Raw genomic sequence first — 21,599 nt, forward strand, 5'->3', positions numbered from 1 at the left:
CTGTATGTACTCAAGTATTTTAATTATTTTGCAGATTTGAAAACAAAATAATCCCCTTCTGCAGTCGAGTACTTTGTGTTGTGTTTAAACTTGGGCACAAATAGTCAACTCTTGGCTGCTCACTCTTTAGAACAAAGTATTAGATATTTCAAATAGATACTTACTTGTATATCACTATCAAAATGAGATTGTCACTGGCTGTCTTCCACAAGCAATGGAATAATGTAATTCCGTGGATAGGGGTCAGGTAGCAGGTAATTTGGAGCCAAGTGAGGGATGCTGCTGTGGTGCTCAGTTTATCTGACTATTGTAAAAATAAACTAAATGCTTTCCTAATATTTTCTGCATGAGAAATTTGTTTAATTCTCAGAGGAAAAAAATAAGCTTAAACTGCATGTCAGATGGTCCATAGCAGAAGGCAAAGCAATATAAGGAGCTAAATGTGTTTTGAATACTAAATTTGTATTAAGTTTACTTCTGGTGAGATGTTCAAATGTCCTTACTTGTGATGTTCTTGTGTACAGTGCCGATTTAACATTATTATCTCTACATTCTCTTTTAGGAGGTAAGACAGAAATCTAAAAAAGTTTACTCTGGTGTAAATTCACTAGAGAAAACTTACCTTTCAACTTTTTGAAATTCTTGTGTGTGTAAAGTTTTCAAGTCATTTATGAAACAGGATAGCAGAAGTCACTGACTTCATCCTTCAGTTTCAAGTACAAACTTTTTCGATCTTGTCTGATCATTATCCCAGGACTAGAATTGGGAATTTGTTTTGACCAGAACCAAGGTAATGAAAAATCAAAAAACCCTGAGACAAAAACAAATCATCTGAGGTTTTTATAGTTAATAAGTGGATGACTTTTAAAAACAGAGGATGTTAAAGTTATCAGGAAGTAAACAGTTTCTAGGAAGGGAAATCCATGTTTCCGTATGTTTTTTTTTTTGTTGTTGTTTTTTTTGTTTTGTTTTATTTTGTTCAAAGAGGAAATTACCTAAGAAATGTGCAACTTTATGTCATAATAACTGCTTCAGATTATGCTATTATTTCCAGATCTCACATACCTTAAGATCTGCCTGAGTGTGAGCAATATTTTCATTTCTGCTCTTCGAGCTTTCTTCCTTCAGCTACCATGGGTTTAGGTTCATTATATGATGCAGAGATACTGCTTCTTTTAATAAAATGTGCAAAGTAAGTGTAGACATATAATTTTAACTGTCAATTTGGTACTGTTTGAGAGTGTTCTCAAGAGTTTTTCCTCTGTATTCCTTGTTGGTGCTGGCCTTTGTTCTGCTGGTTTAGATCTCTTAAGGACTGGTTTTCATAAGGTGCGTGCACAGCTTCTCTTGAAAAACACATGTAGCCCATGTACTGGCTACCAAAATCTGAGATAGCAAGAAAGTGTTACTTTAGATTTATGTTTATTCAGCAACTACATTGTTGAAGAATTTTTCTACGCAGGGAGAATACCTGTGGTGAAAAACATAGTTGCAGTTCTGAATTCTTTATTAATTACTAGCATTCATTACTGATCAGTAATGAAAGTGTGCTGAGGGAGGAAAATTAGGAAATTGCTTCAAAAAAATTGTGTATCATCCTCAAGTACTGTCTTGTCATTGCTGTAGTTGCCGCTTATGCAGAAGTCTAGCTCTGTTAGTGAAAAATGAGTGGAGGCCTGCAGATAAATTAGGGTTGAGCAACCAGCATTGCAGCATATCTTGCATCACCTTACATTACATTACACATTAAACATGAGCTTGTCTTTGCCCAGCTAGGAGAAGCATGGATATAGCTCAAACAAATGTTTCAAATAAATAGTGTGTTCAACAATTAAAGGTACTGCAGGGAACATAAATAGGAAATAAAAACTGTAAAAGTGCCCTTACCGTCATTTAGCAGGAGCCGAAGCAGTACATGATAAATGACTGCATACTTAATGTGCTTCTGTTAATAAGAAGGCAAAACAAACAGAAACTCAGCACTGATTTCCTGAGTCATCTGCCTGGAGGCAAGGGCTAATTTGGTTACAGAGTATCTACTGAGGATTGTTGGCATTTTACTAGAACTTCATCTTCGGAAGCTGAAGAACTTCCTAGAAGCAAAATCTTCCTTTCGCTCCAAGTTGCCAGCATGAGGAACTGCCACATCTCTAGAGAAATAATTATTTTCAGATGAAGACTTGAATAGGAATTGAACAATTTTCTGTGTAAGCACTTCCTGTTAATCATTATGCGTCATACAGAAGAGGAGATTAATCAAGGCACTCACCACCAAAAAAAAAAACACCAAGAAACCCACCAATGGATCATTAAGCAGATTTCTGCTGTTATGTCATTCCTCTTCTCTAACACATTTGCAAACCTTATCTCCCAAGTAGGTTACAAGTCTCTAATTATTTGGACTGTGTGGAAAGCATCTGTTTCAGAAATGTATTTGGACTCTCAAATTTTTTTAAACAAACAAACAAACAAAAAAATCAGTTGAAAGTTCTCTAGGACATGAGATGTTGTTTTCTAGTAAAATTTCAATCCCTGTTACTGCATGCAGTTAATAAAATGCTATGGCTTTGTTCTTTCAAGACAGTATGAGTGTGCAGCTGTGCAGTAACATCCTGCTCTACATGTCCATTGATGATATTGGTGTAACCAATTACAGGTTTACTTACATGTTGAATGCTTACATTTACCTTCTGATGCATGAGTGAGAAGGAATATACAAGGAAGCTACTGTCTGCATTTATGTGGTACTGGTGATCTGGTATGCTAAAGCCTATTTTTGGGATTGTTTTTAGTTTCATAGTGCCTTGAGGACATGGTGATGCTAGCTAAGATGTACAGACCATTTCTAACTTAATAGAAGTTTAAGGGTGACACATAGCTTGATTGTGATTAGAGATCAACAGAAAAACTTTAGTCTGACCACAAAACCAGCTTTGTGGTCATGGGTTGGGGAGCCAACCCATGTTAAACCTCACTGATAGCTATCAGACTCTCAAATTTGTTGCGAAGCTAGTATACCATGAAATGTTAAGATGCTTGCACTGGGTAGAGCTGGGCCTGCTTTTTCTTAATGAGCACGTTTGGAATTTGAACTTAATTCTACTACATCACCTGAACAGCAGATCATTTCAGATACAAATTACAGCAACATTTCAAGCTTAAATTACAGTAAAGGACATCTCTTATAACTAGAATAAAAATTATGCTATGGATAACAAAGCAGTGGAGAATCTATAGAAGTTGAGGTATCTTTCTTGTTGGATGCCTTCTGAAACAGTTGAATTGCATCCGTCTGGAATTATATGCATACTGTTAATTACTGTTGCTGTAGTGAAGCAGATGGGCAAAATAACCTAAAGATTCCTCTTTAAGCCTTTCATGGTGTAAGGAATTATAGGAGAATTGACTCAAATTTTGTCTGCCGCTGAAAGGGTAGGTCCAAGTGGCCTCAATCTAGAGATGGCACACACCTGGGTTCCTGGAATAACTGTCAGTTTTGCAGCCTTAGGAATCAGTAACTGCCAGAACTCTGTAAAAATTGAGCAGCGGTCTGAGAGTTGGATCAGAAGCAATTGTATGTCAGTGAGCTTTGGCTGACTTTGGTTATTTTTATGATGTCAATATGTTTAAATCAGAAGAAACCTAAATGTTGGGTCTTGTGGTCTTGAAAATCAGATACTGTTTTGAACACTGACTCTTGAAAATACCACGTGAGAAAAATTATTGAGATTCTGCCAGTATTAGTTTGTGTTCTAAAACACTAAGTGTGATCTACCTGTAGCCTGAAACCTTTAAGGCTTTGCACAAGTGCTTATGTCCTTAGGTCTTTGTACGCATGCATTCGTGTTTGCAATTAAGTGGATTGTAGTAGCACAATGGATAAACTGACTAAAGGAGCAGTTAAGGGAAGATGTCTCTCACCACTGCTTTTCAAACCTGTTGTTTGATTGACTTCTAGTGTGAGGTTTTTTGTTGAACGGATTTGACAAGTATAATTCCCTTCCCCCTGGGATTCAGACTGTGAAAACTTCAATTGTAGTAGGTCTGCTTTCCTCTACTCTATGCTGTGAGTAGCAGAAAATGTTAAAATTGCTTGGTTGGTAAAACTTGTACGATTTGTAATGTAGGTCTCTTTTTTCTTAACAAAATTGACAGCTTTGCAAGTTTTCTGAACACCATTGTGTTAATTATTGAGAAGCCTAAATTCCTTGGTGGATTTAGTCATGGTAATTGAAACAGAAACTTAATTCACAATGTGGATGTGTAAAGCTGGCCTGGCTTTTATCTGGCTATTTAAGAAAGAACAAAATGGCATCAGGCCTCGTGATGTTCTGTATCATAAAGCTTTGTGAAATAAAAGGAGGGAATTGAACCTTGCCTATCTTTCATGAGTTTCTTCTGCTTTTTGTGGACCGGATAACTTAAGACAGAGAGAGGCAGTCATGCACAGGAGCAGGCAGGACTTCATAGTGGTGGCTTTGCTACATTGAGAGGGGAACATGTTGTCCATGGGTGTTAATGTTTCAGCATAACTGGAGGATAAACTATCATTTGAATGTTGCTTTCTCCCAGATTAATTGTCTTTAAGCTAAATAGTCTGGTTCTTGCATTTGATATAGCTAAAGTATTTGTTGTTGTTGTTTTGTAACATCGAATTTGGGCTCAAAAAATTAATGTGAGCACTTGGTAGAACAAGTCCAGTCATCTGAGTTTGTAAGTTTTAATGAGCTTTTCAGGTGTAAACTCCTTGCTCATGTGTGTATATATATATATGAGTTTTAGACTTTATACTACCACATTCCTCTCAAAAAGACCCCACAAATTTACACAGTAGTTGAATATATTTTGGTGGAAAATGATTCTGAAAGACAAATGACCTTGTGTAAGGTTCTTGAAACAATGTACTAGCAGCGTATACCGAGAGCAAGATAAACAATAGGCTTCTGTTCTCTATTTCCTGAAAAAAGCCTGCTCATATTGATTTCCCCAATATGTTTTTAGCTGTTTACTCATGGAACGGGGGAAGTTAGTTTTACTAATGAAATAATGCTCTTAGCAGACATGTCATTCTTTAGGTCTAATTTAACAGCAGTAGCTGCAGTCAAAGTAGTACTTGTTACCTCATTAGGAAAGCAGCAATATGGTATGAAACTGACATAAGAATTACAACATATAACCAAGAAGAGGTGCTGTATCTTTAGATAATATGCTTTTAACAATTTGTTTGAAATTAGTGTGATTTCATTTTGATTGTGACTCCTTATATTGTAGTACATTGGTTTGTGGTTAAAGCTATTTTAATTTTTAAAGGATTCTGAAGTACCATATTAAACATTGAAAAATTGCAACCATTTCAAACAAAATATTTGTGCTTTTTGGTGTTGTTAGATATCAAAAACTAAATGTGGGGACATAAATGAAACTCGGTCAGGTTTTGTCAAAGGTACCTGGAAGATGTAATACTGGCTCTTTCCAGCTTCTCTTCAAAAAACAGGTTAGTCATCCAGAGATTTATAGTCTTGATAGGTATAGAATCATTAAGTTTGGAAAAGATCCCTAAGATCAGCAAGTCAAACCATCATCACCGTGTGTATAGTTGCTTTTTGTTTCAGTGAATTAGTGTTTTATGTCTCCAAGAACTGTAAACTATTATAAACATTCATAGATTCTGAGTCTGCATAAAATCCTTTGGCATCTTCAGAAACATGGTAGGTGACAATTTGTAGTTTTGTGAGAGTTCTCAGATATACAATGATTCCTGAAGAGTAAATTTAAGATGTGTAACAAACTCAGGTTACCATAATAGCAGAATTCCTTAATTACAAAACACCTTTCACAGAAATGTGGCTAGGAGCTTTAGTCTTATGTCATCTTTTCAATCGTCAGTCAGTCAGTACTTTATTAAAATATAAGAGGAAGGGAGTGGACTTAAATTGCAGAGATGAAAATGAGAACTGAATGTCGCTGAAGACAGATGGTATCTTTTAAAGAGATCATAGATCTATTCTAGAGAAAACAGCTGAGACAACTTTTGTGAAACATCTGCCGTTCCGCACAAACCTCAGACAATGTTAATCAAGTGTGAGAGTGTGATTGTCCATGCTTCATTTCTTGATCCATGTCTCTCAAATGTATGAGCTATTAGTAAAACATTTATGTTAAATAAGTAAATGAATATGGAAATTCTCTTGGATACTATGCTTTACTGGATTACTGACTGACTGATAAATATTGACAGGGTCCTGTGTGCATTCTGAGGAACACAAGCCAAAATAAATAAAATCCAAGTTTCCTCTCTTTGCTCTTCCTTCCATATTTCAAACTTTTTCAAAGTTTTGGGGATGAAACACTTGTGTATCAAATCTGAAGAGAAAATATTAGTAACTTTATTAGCGCATATGCATTAGCAATGTGGGCCATGTCTCATTAATTTTTTGAAGGAACTGATGGGAAAAAGAACTTTGTAAATTAAATGAAATTCTGTGCTTCTTGCTAGATGTGGAGAGGTATTTTAGAATGAGGTACTGGAGAACTGTGTATATGGGCTACTAGTGTACTTAACAGAGCAATTTAAAAACAAAAAGCTAAAATCCCATGTATGGACTTCAATAAACTTCAGTTGTGAAAGTTTTGTGAAAGATTACCAAAACTTCAGGATCAGGATTATGAACCCACAAAATATCTATATGTGCTGTCTGACAATTTCATAGGTTGTAATTCATCCTCCTTGAGGGGTGTGTATAGTTTCCCACTTCTTAAAGTATCTTGAATAGAGCTACTATTACTGTTTGTTACTACCACAAAGACTGCTTCAGTAATTCAATGGCTTGAATTGCTTGGAACATGCTTTGCTCAAGTTGTCAAGTTCTTGAGAAACACTAAGCTCTTTAATTTTTATAAAATGTCTTCTCATAGAAAGCTAGTGATCTGATGGCTACTTTACACACCAGATTCAGTGTGTTTTCTGGAAGAGATATGCATCTTTTCTATGGCTCTGTCATTTGTAGCCATGCTGCAAAGAATTCTAACACTATGGATAGTTGATTGAACTCCTATTTTCTTTATGGTTATGAAGAATTCCAGGTGTTGTTATCAGAGTAACTTGGATGTCTACATTATCTTTCCTCACAATTTCTATTTTCAGTAAGTGACTCACATTTTTCATTGTACCTCAAATGAAGAAGTGATAGAAACTGAAATTTGGGATTTATTGTTTGTGTATGTGATTTAATGTTGAAGAATTTTCAGGAGTTCTTGCTTAAGGAATGAAACTGATGTCACTGAATACTAATCTCTTCCCAGCAATTTTCATTCTTTGGATTTATAGGCATATAGCATAATGGTACATTTATTTGAAGATCTGCACCTCTACCAAGCAGATTCAGTTAGTCTGCCCTTGCATTTTTGCAATGCTTTTTTGGCATCTATGTGTAATTAGATTTACCATTCTGTCCAAGAGAATGGCCATCGAGATTCAAATCTCCATTGCTTCTCTATAGTGAAGGCTACTGAAAGTACATCTGAGACACTGAAAATAGATTCATTCTTATTTATAAGATCCTTCAAGATCATGTGTGTCCAAGACATTTTCAAGACTAGCTCAAGTCAAAGCATGTGGTTAATAGGTTTCACTTCTGTGTCTTCACAGAATTTTTCTGTAATCTGGGAAATGCTCATTTCAGAGATGAAAATCAGCTCTAGATCAATGAATATACTCTCTAAAAAGTGATACAGAATGCATGTATGTTTTCCTGTGTTCTCTAGTGTTAAATTCAATGAATTCACTTGTGTACATTATCACATTACTAGAATGTCTTCCATAACTATTACATGATCAGGACAGAAACATGTATAAAGTAATATAAAGAATGAAGAAATTACATGTGGCTGTATAGAATATAAATTCACCTGCATAGTTAGTATGTACACAGATTGACTCCACAAAAGAATCAGCAATTGCACATGAAGTTTCAGTGAGCCAGTTGTGTTTGTTAGATCTATGAACCAAGTGAAAATCAAGATTTATTATGTATGAATCTATGAAGTGGAGACTTGCAGAATTGTAGGGGCTGGAAGGGACGTCTTGAGATCACCTAGTACACTCTGTCCATCAGTGTGTTGAACAATTTTCCATCTCTCATCTTCCATTTTAACAGAACTCTGACTTGTGGAGCCTAGTCACAGAGTCTGTAGGGACCTGAACCAAGTGCCTAAATTAGCACTGTGTGCTAAACACTTCTTGCTCATCTTTGATTGTTTAATACCAACCATCAATTAAACTGTGGCAGTGTGACACTAAAGAAGTGTTGATAAATGTTAAATTTGGTGTTACTGATGGCTATAAAATGGGAAATATGATTGTTTCATCCTTTGAAAAGTTTATGGTGATAATCTTGGTAATGGTGACAAGCTTGTTTTAGTAACAAACTTGTAAATAATTAGATTTATTGGAGAACTAGACAGTATTTTTTTGTCATGCTTAATAAGTGCTATAAACACTAATAACAAACCATTTAAGCAAAACAAGTTGCAGAGAGTGTATAAGAAATAAGGTACTGAAAAGGGTTAAGTACTAGCAGTAAGTCACTGTCCTGAGAAGATGCTTCAGAAAAGAAATACTGCACTGCAAGACATCATGTATTGCATTTATTTGGTACTGCATTGATATTTCTAATGATCTGAAAATATTCTTCTATTTTTGTATTTGCATGGTAATAGAATTCACCATACAAGTATTTGTTGGCCTTGCTTGTAACTACCAGTTTAAAGCAACAAGGACAGTAAGGCTGTGTAGCATCTGGCTCTGCTGTTTTGTTATGTATAAATCATGTAGTTAACTTAAACTGTATTTTGTTTTCTACCTGATCATTACAACTCTTAATCTGGCTGTAACTTATGCAATCATATGTTGTCTAAAACTTCAGCTGCTGGAGCCCTTAAGTCTTTATTCATCAACCTCAAGTTAAATATAAACTGAGCTTTTTAACTTCTGTGAGTTGGTTTTGTAGTAAAATAACAGTCCTAAACTAGCCATGTGGAATAAAACAACAATAATGATTAATATGTCTGGCTGGTATTTAGTATTAGATGGGTTGCATTTTTCTGTTCTTGTAGCTGCTCTTAACTACAACAGCACTAAAAATGGTTGGGATCAAATGGAAGGAATTTTCCTGAGCTAATAAAAAAAATAATTTATACTTCATTTTCACACTTGACAGCTTTTTTCACTATTGTTTTATTTTATTTTTATTTTATACAAGTCTTTGGGAACAAATGTGCTCATTTCTGCTTGTTTTTAGCAATGAGTATTGTTTTATCACTTAAGTAGTTTGAATAGCCTGTGGTTGGCATCCTGTTTAACTTTCAAGTAGTTACTCTTCAGAAATAAATTTTAACATTGAGGTGATCCATGTCTTCTAAAATGATTTCAAAGGAGGCTACTTGGCTAAGTAGAATATGATTGGAAGTCCAGTATTTAATGAAATATTTAAAATTCCTACATTAGACTGTTTTAGATTTTGAGTGGAGAGTAACATCAGATCTTGTTCATTTTGTTCAAAGAGAAGTTGCAAGCTTTTTGGTGACAGTATTTAAAAGTGTGGACATACATGAAGAGTTATTCTGGTGAAGCAATGTCAGTTTTATCTGCTGATAAAGATAGAGAACGTTCTTTCTATAACAGAAAAAGTTCCCAAAAGTTAAATGGTAGTTTTCCACTGGCTTACCTATGTTGTCTGAAACTTCAAAGTGATTAGCAGGTGGAACAGAAATGTTTAATGCTTTCTTAGCCTCTGTCTTCAACACTAATGATAGGCTGTAAGACCCCTGGAGCCCTGTGCTGGAGAACTGTGACTGTGTTAATGATAAACTCCCAACCAACCCCAAACTTGTGTGGGATTTGCTGGTCCACCTAAATGCATAAGTCCCTGTGGCACAATGGAATTCATCTCAGGGTACTTGAAGAGCAGGCTGATGTCATTGTGAGGCCTCTCTCTATTACTTCTCGGCAGTCTTGGGAGTCAGGAGAGGTCCCAGTTGACTGAAAGCTGGCAAACATTGCCCCAGATTTCAAGAAGGGCAAGAATGGAGAGACTGGTAATTACAGACCTGTCCGACTCACTTCAGTGCCTGGTAAAATTATGGAGATAATTCAGGGATTTACTGAAACGCCTGAAGGACAATGCAGTCATTGGTTGCAGCAAGCTTAGGTGTGTGAGGGATAGTCCTGTTTAACGAATCCAATTTCCTTTTATGACAAGGTCACTCACCTAGTTGACAAAGGAAAACCAGTTGATGCTTTCTTTTGATATTTCAGTGAGGCTTTCAATACTGTTTCTCACTTTATCCTTCTGGGCAAAATATTCAGCATGCAGTTAGACAAATATGTAATGCAGTAGGTGAACGACTGGCTGATGTGGGGGCTCAAATGATTAAAGTAAATGGGGTTACATCACTTGTGACTGGAGACCAGACACAAATGGAGTTATGCAGGGTTCCATTTTGGGATCAGCTCTCTTTAGAGTTTTCATCAATAACTTGGAAGCAAAAGTTAGAAGTATAGTAAGTTAGTTTGTGGACACATGAAAATGGGAGGGCCTGTTGTCTTCCTTGACAGTCTGCAGAGAATTACTGACAAATTATGGGGCTGAGCAGCTACCAGCTGCATAAAATTTAACAAGAGCAAGTGCTGGACTCTGCACTTGTAATGAGGCAACTCTGCATATATATGTACAGACTGGGGAGATGACAGGCTGGAGTGAGGCCCTCACAGAAAGGGGTCTTGTGGTTCTGATTGACAAGTTGAATCTGAGTCAGCACTGTGCCCTGGCAAAAGGGCCAACCGTATCCTGGGGTGCATCAAACCCAGCATTGCCAGGAGAACAAAGGAAGGGATTGTTCCACTCTGCACTGTGCAGGCTTGCCTTGAGCATTATGTGTGGTTTGGGGCACCACAATGTATGAAGGATATAAAACTGTTAGAGTCTCCAAAGGAAAGCTATGAATATGGTAAAGGGTCTGGAGAACAAGATGTGTATGTATGATGAGTAGCATCTGAGGTCCCTTGACTTTTTCAGCCCAGAGAAGAGGAGGCTGAGGAGAGGGTCATTTGGGTGTTAGGAAACAATTCTTCACCAGAGGGTGGTCAGGCAGTGGAGCAGGCTCCCTAGGACAGTGGTCACAGCCCCAAGCTGCTGGAGTTCAGGAAGCGTTTGGACAATGCTCAGACATAGCGTTTGAATTTTGGGTGGTCCTGTGTGGAGCCAGGAGTTGGACTCAGTGATCCTTGTGGATCTCTTCCTTGTATATTCTCTGTATATTCACTTTGTTGTCTTTTATATTAATTTTTAGTATTTTTACGCAATGAGAATTTCAGCTGGTTGTTTGGGGTGCAGCAGAAGGGGACAGGAAGATCTTTGTTATGTCACTGAATGGCCTGTGGAGTGCCAGCAGCTTCAGGTCACTAAGCTTTCAAAATAGCACTGGTGCTGAAACTGGAAATTTAAGCTGAAAACTAGAAACAAAATTCTGGCTTCAATCTTAAAAAATTTTTCCTCAGATGTTTATGCCAGCCAGATACAATACGCTTAAATACAAATAGAAGTGCATTCTTCTCAGATGAACCTTTGTATAAAGAAGGCAAAATAACTTTAAGACTGACTAAAAACTCAAGATATACATTTTAACATTAAAACAAATTCATAGTGATTCTTTTTCTGAGGTAATAGTCTTCAAGGCTCCAACTCTGCTTTTAACAGTATTTTTCTTGATCATCTACAGTGCTTGTTCCCTACACTTTCTGTTTCTTTAAATGAAATTTGGGCAATGAACAAAGGTTTTTGCCATGAATGTCTTAATTTTTTTAGCTTGGGTTGGTAGGCTGCTTCTTCTGTATTGCATTTTCATTTTGATTGTAGGCAAGCCATTGCTGCTGAAAATAGCTCAAATGTGCTTTGAACAGAAACAGCCAGCAGCTCAGCTTCTTTCTTTCTCTTTCTCTTGCAGACTCTTGCATATGAGTTTAATTTTTTGAGAGAAACCTTTGTAAAGGGCTAAATAAACAAGATCTGTACATACAGAAAGCTTTTACTTCCTCTTCACTCCTCTGCACTTGAGACGCAACTAAACTTGTCTGTCTGGTAAGTCATATTTTTCTAAAGGATTTGTCTTTTTTCCTGTCCTTACCACTTGCATTCTTGAGTTTCTCATTAGTGTTCAGAGAAAATCAGTTTCTGTTTGTTGATAGTTCTGCATACAGTATGTGTAGAAGTGTGAAGACCTCTATGAAAGCATTACTGCCCTGCTTTTGCAAACCTGAAAATACTACCTTTTAAGTCCATAGGATGCTCTGGGATAAGTAAGTTTGTGATTTTTGTTGATCAAGTAGTTCATTTTCAATTTGTTATAATGAGATTGTTTAGTATTTTAAAGCAGAATTGGTGATTATTCTTTCCTGAAATTCTTTACCTATTTGGATGTTCTGTACTTAGAGAGTGAAATTGAGGACTTTTTATTTCTTTGTGTTAAGTCAGATTTCAGAAATAACCTTCCCGGCAATTCATTCATTACTCCTTGCTTGCAGGTTAAATTTTGTGTAGATAAAATAGGTACATGTTATTGATGCAGCTGTATTTTTTCTTGGTAATATGCACCTATGTCATAGGTTGGCAAACATACTTATCAGTCATTAATGTAATTCTGAAACTGTTCCATTCGTGATGTTTTTTGGGTTACGGTGTTTCTTCACTTTTTAACTTTACTTTTTAACTTTTTAACTTTACCACCAAAGTTGGTTTTGTCATTTATTTTCTGTTTTCACTCTAATTTGTGATTCAAACAAAGACAACATCTGAAGAGCAAAAGTGGTTTGTTTTGGTTTTCTTTTTCCCCTCAATGTTATGGCTTTAAGCAGTTGCTTAGGATAAGTGGCAGCCTATGTAAATCCAGTCTGTCTGATCACAAATACTGGCCCTTTGGTTTACCACAATTACTGTGTTCTTGCATCCTGCATCTCTTAGTTCTGCATAGTTCATTTTTCAGGCTTTGCTATTGCTTTAAAATTAGTTTATTTCAAAAACATGCTGAAAACCAAGTCATTTTTAGAAGTAGTTCTACATTTAATGTAAACCATCAATTCTGCATTTTATTTTCATAGGAAAAGAAAAAAGTAGATCAGAATTCTTATATAAAATGGAAAATCCCCAAACATTTTATTTATCTAATAGAGAAATTCTGAAGTCTACATACACATTTCATATGGAATATACGTGTGTTTATATATATATATGAAATAAAGAGATCTGTGTCAAGTAGAAATTTTTTTGACAGTTCTTCAAAAACAGTAAAAACAAACCTGGTTGAGTTCATTACAAGAATGTTTTATTCTCATGAACTTCTTTACGGTGAGGGTGACGGAGCACTGGAACAGGCTCCCCAGGGAGGTTGTGGAGTCTCCTTCTCTGGAGACATTCAAGTCTCACCTGGATGCCTACCTGTGCGACCTGGTTTAAGGAACCTGCTTTGGCAGAGGGGTTGATCTCGATGGTCTCTAGAGGTTCGTTCTAACCGCTACAATTCTGTGATTCTGTGATTAAATTCTGCTTTATATTCCTTAGAGTAGCAGATATTGAAGGTGTATTTGTCCAAAACTATAGGACTTTTGTTACCAGTCTCATTTTCTACTTCAAATGAGACACTCTTTCTCCTTTCCTGTCTCGTTTTCAATCAACCCATGTTCCTTTTACTTTAAGATTTTCTCTGGTCCTGTCTTACTGCCACACATAAAGCTGATTCCCTAGTCCTGTAGATCTATCACCCTGTCCTTTTATTTCCTAAGTTCTTTTGAGCATCCAAGTATTCTAGTGAACACTTTACTTATGTTGATGCTTTTCCTGTTAAAACTAGTTTTTAGTCTGTGACTTATTCAGAAGAATCTGAAGCTTTCAGAAGAACTTAAGACCCTTCAGAGGCCCTAGTGTAGTTATCAATTGAGTGGATATGTATATAAGGGAAGCACTGTAAAACTTTGAGACCAAAATACATAGTTGGAAGAGAAATCAGGCTGAATAATAGACAAAATATTTAACCAATACTTTCAATCAAAGCCAACACTTGAATTGTGTAAAGTAAGGGTCCAGAATAATTTATGAATGATCACTTTTTACTTCACATTACTTTAAAGTTGCAATACAAGACCATGTTTTTGTTTGGCATTTAACTTTTAACTGAGTAACAGAACTGACATACAGAAACTTTTATTTGGCATACTGACACAACCCAAATTTTAGCTAAGTGAACTTGGCACTAAATTCGACTAAAGGGAAAGGAAATCTCAAGAGAGCAATGGAATTTCTTTCTTTGCGTAAGTATACCTCTGCATTCATGGGGAACAAACAGTAACATTTTGTGCAGGTTTCTGCTTTTGACAGTGTGTCTTTGTTCACTTCCCAAAGGTGGTGTCAAATACATTGGGGAAAAAAAAAATAAAATGAAAAATGCAAATACAAGAATTTATTTAATTATATGGTCCAAATGAACACTTTAGGTCTGGAACTGACTAGCACTGTTATTGGTAGTTCTTTAAAGGCTTGCTTTCAACAATTTAGATTATATAAATAAATATGCTCTGTCAGTTTTTAAATAGAGGGGTGGGAGGCAAGTTTATAAGTTTTTTATGGAGTTTATAAGCTTTTTATGATAGACTTCTTTGATCAAAGAGAATCTCCGAAACTGTTCTCTTCTTGTCCATACAAAAGTTTCCCAACCAGTATACAATTTTACTTGAGCTGTTATTTCAAGAAATGGCTCTGATAAAGATCTTTGATTAATATACTGCTTATTCACAATGCATCGATGTTGCTTTCACAGGGTGGTCTAAGTTCAAGTCTTTTATTAATGGCAGCTGGATTTTATGGTATCCAAATTGCCCAGTTTCTGATCTGATAGAAGAATTTCAAAGGCATGTGAGTTCAAATTGCATGTGACAATACTGGAGAAGATTAAAAGTGTTTTTGAAAACTGGAGAGCAAAATCTGATGATAAAGGAGATTAATCTGAAATGATCACCTTACAAGGGATATATGGGGATGAATGGATATGTCAATTTTGAAGCACCTGAGAGAGCATGTGTCCTTATGTGAGACTCAGCACTTGTTTCTGCACTGGACTTATGTGTCCTTGCATTCTTCCGAGGTGGCAATAGATCTGTAAAAGATTCATTATGTCATTAGGGGCCTCATTAATTGTTACAGAGGAGTGTGATTTCAATGATACCCTGGCACACTGGTTATCTGCTATCTGCAGGGGAAAAAAAAAAAGCCAATAGAAAAACAATGGCAATGCCTCTGATCTTTTGATAGATCCAGGTGAGCTAGGATCCAGCAGCATTCCCAGTTTCTTACAGTGGCTTGTGCTTATCATCCTTAATTATCATCCTTAATTATCATCATTAATCTGTATTTGAGAAAGAGGATAAAATTAATCACAAATAACAGTAAGCATCTTGTGTTTGGGTTACTAATTTTTGACCACGATGTCAAAGCATTTTGTTGCTTAACCTTTCTAAAAAAAATTTCTCTTTTGAGATGAGCATTTTTCAGATTCAACCTCGATACTATTCATTTTTTATCATTAAAAAAAAATAAGAAAAAAACCCCTAAAAGTTGCCAACGAGAATCAGATTTTTGCTTTTAAACCAAACAGAAGTGTTTTAATTTTCAGTTCTGCCTTGAGCTTTCAATTTTATTTGACTTTGTATTTAAACGGTATTGATTGGTAATAATGAAGTAGTATGGTACATAGTAGAGAATATCATTGTTTAGCCACCTGTGTGATTGTATTACAAAGATAAATGTGCTTATACGTTCTCTCTAAGTAGGCACTTAAACATATATCTAATAAGTATGCTTTAATCTCACATAAGACATTGCCTGCTTATGTTTGTGTGTAAGACTGTGTTTGTCTCTGTATATCAGTGGCTTAAGTATTAGTATGTTTCATTAGTAGCTTACTTTCCTTAATGTTTAATGCTGTTTAGAAGGCTATGTCTTCTTTATTACTGGAGGCAACTTGAGTACTTAGCCTTCCTTGACTCTTGAGATTGTTAATCAGTTGCTCCACAGAAAGGTTTAAGAATTGCTTCATTTAAAAGCACAACTCAATAACTTGTCAGGTTTTGTTTTAAAGAAAACAAACGAAAAAAACAAGTAGGTGACAAATGTATTAGTAGCTCTATCCTTGTGAAGATGAAAGCATCATTCATGAGTTACTGCATACAAGAAGTCTCTGTGTTAGAAGTGCTCCATGAGGAATACTTGCGTAGGATTTCCTAACTTTTGTGATTCTTCTCAATAGATCTAAGAGAGCTGAGAGTTAAGTGCTACAAAATGCACCTGGACTCAGTACGCGACCCCAAATCTCTATCAGTTCTTTTCTTCTTCTGAAGAAAAGGAAGACAAGCTCTGTTGCCCTTGTGAAAGGACTTATCTGAAGGGCATTAAATTTAGAGGCCCAGTTCTTCTGTGTTGATAACACCAAGTCTTTCAGTGCTGTTGAGTCTTATCTGTAGATTTATTTCTTTCTGTGGTTTTTATACCCTTCAATATCTAGAATTCAACATGTAGAAACTTTCTACAATGTTTGTTAACCAAATGAAGGCAATAGGACCTTGCTGTCAGAGGCCAGTGGATTTCCAAATGGTGTAAAGTTACCTTGTGATTTCTACATCCCATTTGGGTTCTGCGCTGAATAAAGCTTTTCAGTGTTGAAGAGAAGGCTGATGGTTGATTTTTGAAAAATTACAGCTCTGATCCAAAGTAATAATTTAAAATTGAGAATGAAACTTTAAACTTCGTTAAAAATGAAGAGATTTAGTGAGTATTTTAAGCTTATTATTATGGCTTAGAGTCTGGGAACATTCTAACATACTCAAAGACTGCTGCCTTTGTGAAAAACAGTGGTTAAAACTGGCCTTAGCTTAATTCCGCTTCCAGAATGCTAGTACTGAATCTATTTGAAAAACTTTTCATAAAATATTAAAAATAAAAATAAACATAGTCTAAAAACCTTCTTACAATGTAGGAACTGAATGTTTACACCTAGATTCTCACTTCATACTGTATCTCCTGGAGTAAATATCAGTGATACATTCGTGTAGAATATATTACTGTAATGGCTTTGCATGAAATGAATGATATTTTATTAAAATTGAACAAGTGTAGCTTCTGATCTACAGTTTTAATTGAAATTCAGATTTAGCATCTCAAGGATGATGCTTCTGAAGGCACACCATCCACAGAGGGCCATTTGAGGGAGGAGGACAGGAAAAAAAAGCTTAGAATTGAAAATCTCAAAAATGTAGCTAGATGAATATAACTGAACTCTTCAAGAGTGCATAAATGTGCTGCAAATCTGCAGTGCTGAGCTGCTTTCAGTCCTAGACCTTGATGCCCCATGAGGCTTGTGTATGCTAGTGGCGAAGGTTGCTATGCACTGCCCTCTAACTATGAACTGAACTTCCCTCCTTTATGTAGATTGAATAAACACAAATTCCCTGACTTGGAAATAATTATGTGGTTTGTTGCTTTGTAGCAGCTGACTGCATGGTGGTTTTATAACAAAACAGTTAAGCGACAGGTGGCAGGTCAGCATGGTGTTGATCTGTCATCCTGTGATCTTGGAAGTCTCATCCAAATGATTTACAATGCCTAAGTTTCTGTAGTGAGCTGTGCCAGACATTTGCTCATAAAATCAAATGATTGATCAAGAAACATTTGTGTCTGTGCTGATATATATTAAAATGCATGTAGTAGTAGTAAGGAATGGCTAAAATGAACCAAGAACAGACTTCTAACCAGATTCTGAACAAATCCTGAACCAAAATACAGCTTTAATTTTTAAAGTTTGTGATTAGCAATAGTATATGCTTAGCCAAATAGTTTATTAAGGTTCCACGGTTTCTAGTGGAAATCTTCACTCCTTTGGGTAAATCCTTTACAGACCAATGAAGAGCAGTGTTAAGTTGGAAAGACATTTGAGTCAGCTGGTTGAACTGCTTATTATAAGATATTTATTCATAAAATAATACCTGGCTGTCAATTAATCTGAAAAACCAGAATGGACCTTTATAAAAGTTGTTCTTATTTCTAATGCTATTGAACTGTTCCTAACAGCTGCTACTATGGATTTATATAGTATTCTTGCATATTCAGTGTTAGAAACTTCTACTTGTCTGGTCAGTCATTTTAAATGTTACTTTCCTGTTTTTTATGAACTCAAAATATTATCTTTATGCTTTTGCATAAATCGACACATTTAGATTGAGAGTGCTCAGAAACTGATTTGATTGGAAAAGCCTATATTTTTCTTTGCAGGTTTCTGAGTTTATTTTTTCTGTTTCCATAGTCAAAGGTGTGCTTCCCTTGATCATGTGCTCCTCACCAAAGAGAAAGGAGGCAGGTTTTAAAATGAGCATCTTTTTCTGCAAAGACTGCATCTTTATATGACAGTAGTAATATTGGAAAATAATAAACCTGAATTCTCTGTAAGTAGTATCTCTGATTCTGACACAGTAGGCACTGTTCTTACTCAGTTTTTAATTTCCTCCCCCTGTCATTTTGACACTTGCTCTTATGCATCCATTCAAATTAAATAGAAGTTATGTTCAAGTGCGTTATCATGCACAGTAGTGAGCAGAATTCCACAGTGAACAGAAAAGGAAATCTTAACAGAATAACAACATAGCACCCTGCATGAAATGTATGTACCTTACCTATTCGTTGACTCTTTGAACAATCTTTCCGTGTGTAAATCTTCCCCTTTTCAATTCCCTTGGTAACCAAGGTATCTAAGGCAGGCATCTTTAATATATAGCTTTTCATTTATATCTCTATGTAGTTTCACAATTACTGAATGCTTTTCATGTTCTGTTGCATGTTACACATTGTAATGCTTAAGAGTTGTAAATTGTTTCTAATTCCTTTCTGAAAAGTCACAGCAGTAGCTGTCTTTCTCAAGTGAGGAAAAAAATTGATTACATGGATTAAAATTTCATTAAGTTGCATAATGAGCAATAATGATTGTGTCTACTATACGCACTGAGTTGATGGAAGTATATTGATTCTGACATAGCTGTTCAAATGATATAGAAATTTCCTTATCTCCTATGTGAAACAGAAATTGTTACTGCGAATGTACAGTAATATACAAATGTCCCTCACTGCTATAAAAGTGAGGAACAAAGAAAACTGCTTAAACAGTACCAAGCAAGAGGGGATGGTAGCCCTAGCACTGAGAACTACTATTGCTTGTAGTCAGTCATAGATTTTTAGGGTGACCCTCCAGATCAGTGTTCTGCTTTGGGCAAGCGGACAAATAAACTCAAAATTCAGTATAAGGCTACTTAGTTTAGACCTTGTTAGCTGGCTTGGCCCTTCATATGTAGCTGTGGTATTATTACAAACTATGACATGCCAAATGTCATAGGTCAGATTTAGTCAGTTCAGAGTTTTTTAAATATTTCTGCTGTTACTGGCTTCGTGTCATTGCTTTTTGTGCTGACCCAGATAAAAGTCACTATGTGATTATTTTCTGTGTAAAGTGTATGTACTTCAATTACAGTAAAATATTATATTTCACATAGAAGCAGGAATGATGATAGCATGTTATTTTGAACTAGACACAAAGAATAACAAGGCATAGATTACATCTTTTTTAAGTTTTAAGGTAATGCATAGTTTTGATTGTAAATAATTTGTGGGGAAAAAATCAATCCAAAAAGATAAACATACCTGGGTTGCTAATTTAATGCAGGCAAGTTATGATCATAAACTGTTACCAGAACGTATTGATCTGTATGAAGTCTATTAAAGGCTTTAGTCTATTTGACACTAGTGCTTCTATGTTGGCAAAGCAGTGTATACCATGTTGGGACTGCATGGAATTCTAGTCCAGCCATGCCCTCCTTTGTGTCTGGAATAAGGAAAGAATTTAAACTACTATATCTCATCTCTGGGATATTTTTGGTTTTACTATTTATTCCAAACTTGTCTTGTGGCATAAATCCAACACTTTCTTTCTAGGCGATATATGAAGCTTAATTACATTTCAAAATCCAAGTCTTCATTTACAAGACAGAGTGGGCTAGTTGTGATTGCATTGGATTTGCAGGTGGTTCTAAGGGATGTAGCTACAGATAGAATATGGAGAATTAAACTAATGTCTCATATACTAACATCTGCAATATAAAGATCTCCTTCTGAGTAGATGTTTTTGGTTCTTTATAAATAGGCTTATTCATGATCGTAATGACCCACATGAAAATTATCTGATTTTTAAATTAGGTCCTAAAATGAAATATGGGTAGGGATGTAAGGGAATAGAAAAGACAACAAGCTAGCGCAACAACAAAAAGTCAATTTCTACATAAAAATGGGCTTATCTGGATACTGCAGGTTACTCATCAAATAGTCTTTGGAATAATTTTGCCTTGACTGCTGCAATAGATATAAAATTGACATTCAGATTTACAAGGATTTTTATTCTATGTAATGCTATCTAATGGACTACAGAACTCGATAACCTTTGCTGAAAATAACTTTTGACTAGCTGGAGCCATAACAAGACAGAAATATTTGAGGTCATGTGGTGAAGGCTCAGCTGCTTGGACTGTGTTTATAATTCCATGGATATATAGCTAGACAGTTAGAGACAATAAAAAAAATCAGTCATGATGATGAAATGTAAAATTAAAAATATTTCCTATTTTTTTCTAATTCCTAATGTACTTAATGAATGTTTCCACCATGAAAATATTATTACTGAAATGATATATATATATATATATTTTACTGATTATTCTGGGGTATACTGCAATATTGTTACTTTGATCTTCTTTGTGCTCACAATGAGGACTGTGAGAAGTCAAACTGAGTCTAAGTTTTCAGTCTAGAGTCAAGTAAAGTAAAAAAAAAAAAAGTGTGTGTATATATATATATTTATATATAACAGCCTTATTTCAGCAACATTATGTATATATAGATATATATAACAGCCTTATTTCAGCAACAGTATGAATTGTAATGTTTTTCTAAGGTAGTGTTCCACTGCATCATTACAGCAAGTGTACAGAAAATTAACTATCCAGATGACAGCTCCAATTCAGAGTATCTTCATCTGCAGAACCTGCAAGTTACTTTCTGACACTCTGTGAATAGCAGGATTTTTACTCGTTTGTATTATTTGTTTCAGGTTGCACGCTAAAGTGTTTTATCAGAAAATCTTAGAAAAATATTAGACTAGTCTAGCAGTGTTATTTGCAAGATATTGAGGCAGTGTTTTTCTGAATTACTCAGTGTTACATCAGTGTAAAGCATCGCATTTGGTCAGTCAGTTGTCATTTTTAGGCTTACTTAGATTGACAGCTCTTTGGAATGATAATGTTCTCCTGATCTGGTCAGAAATGTAAGGTTGATGGTTGGCACCATCGTCTCAGACAAATATGGTTGCCTGGGTAGTTGCTAGTTTCAGTTGAGTAATTAACTCATTAGGCTAGAGATGTAGTGAATTCTTATTCTCTGTGAATGCCCAGATTGGATATGAAATTC

The 21,599-nt window shown here is 35.6% G+C and overlaps 1 protein-coding gene across 38 annotated transcripts in view; it reads left to right on the top strand.

Moving 5' to 3' along the window:
• Positions 1-21,599, top strand: part of SORBS2 (sorbin and SH3 domain containing 2) — a 143,254-nt gene that overhangs the window by 13,647 nt on the left and 108,008 nt on the right. For 35 of the 38 annotated variants that reach the window (XM_052682542.1, XM_052682547.1, XM_052682539.1 and 32 more), the window contains one exon: positions 12,004-12,137. The exons of the other annotated variants lie outside the window; for them this stretch is intronic. The gene's annotated coding sequence lies outside the window, so the exon portion shown is untranslated. The remainder of the gene's footprint in view (positions 1-12,003; positions 12,138-21,599) is intronic. 38 annotated transcript variants of the gene reach the window in all.

This window comes from Tympanuchus pallidicinctus, unplaced genomic scaffold (assembly GCF_026119805.1).
Source record: "Tympanuchus pallidicinctus isolate F22 unplaced genomic scaffold, pur_lepc_1.0 scaffold2, whole genome shotgun sequence".
Classification (NCBI taxonomy): Eukaryota; Metazoa; Chordata; class Aves; order Galliformes; family Phasianidae; genus Tympanuchus; species Tympanuchus pallidicinctus.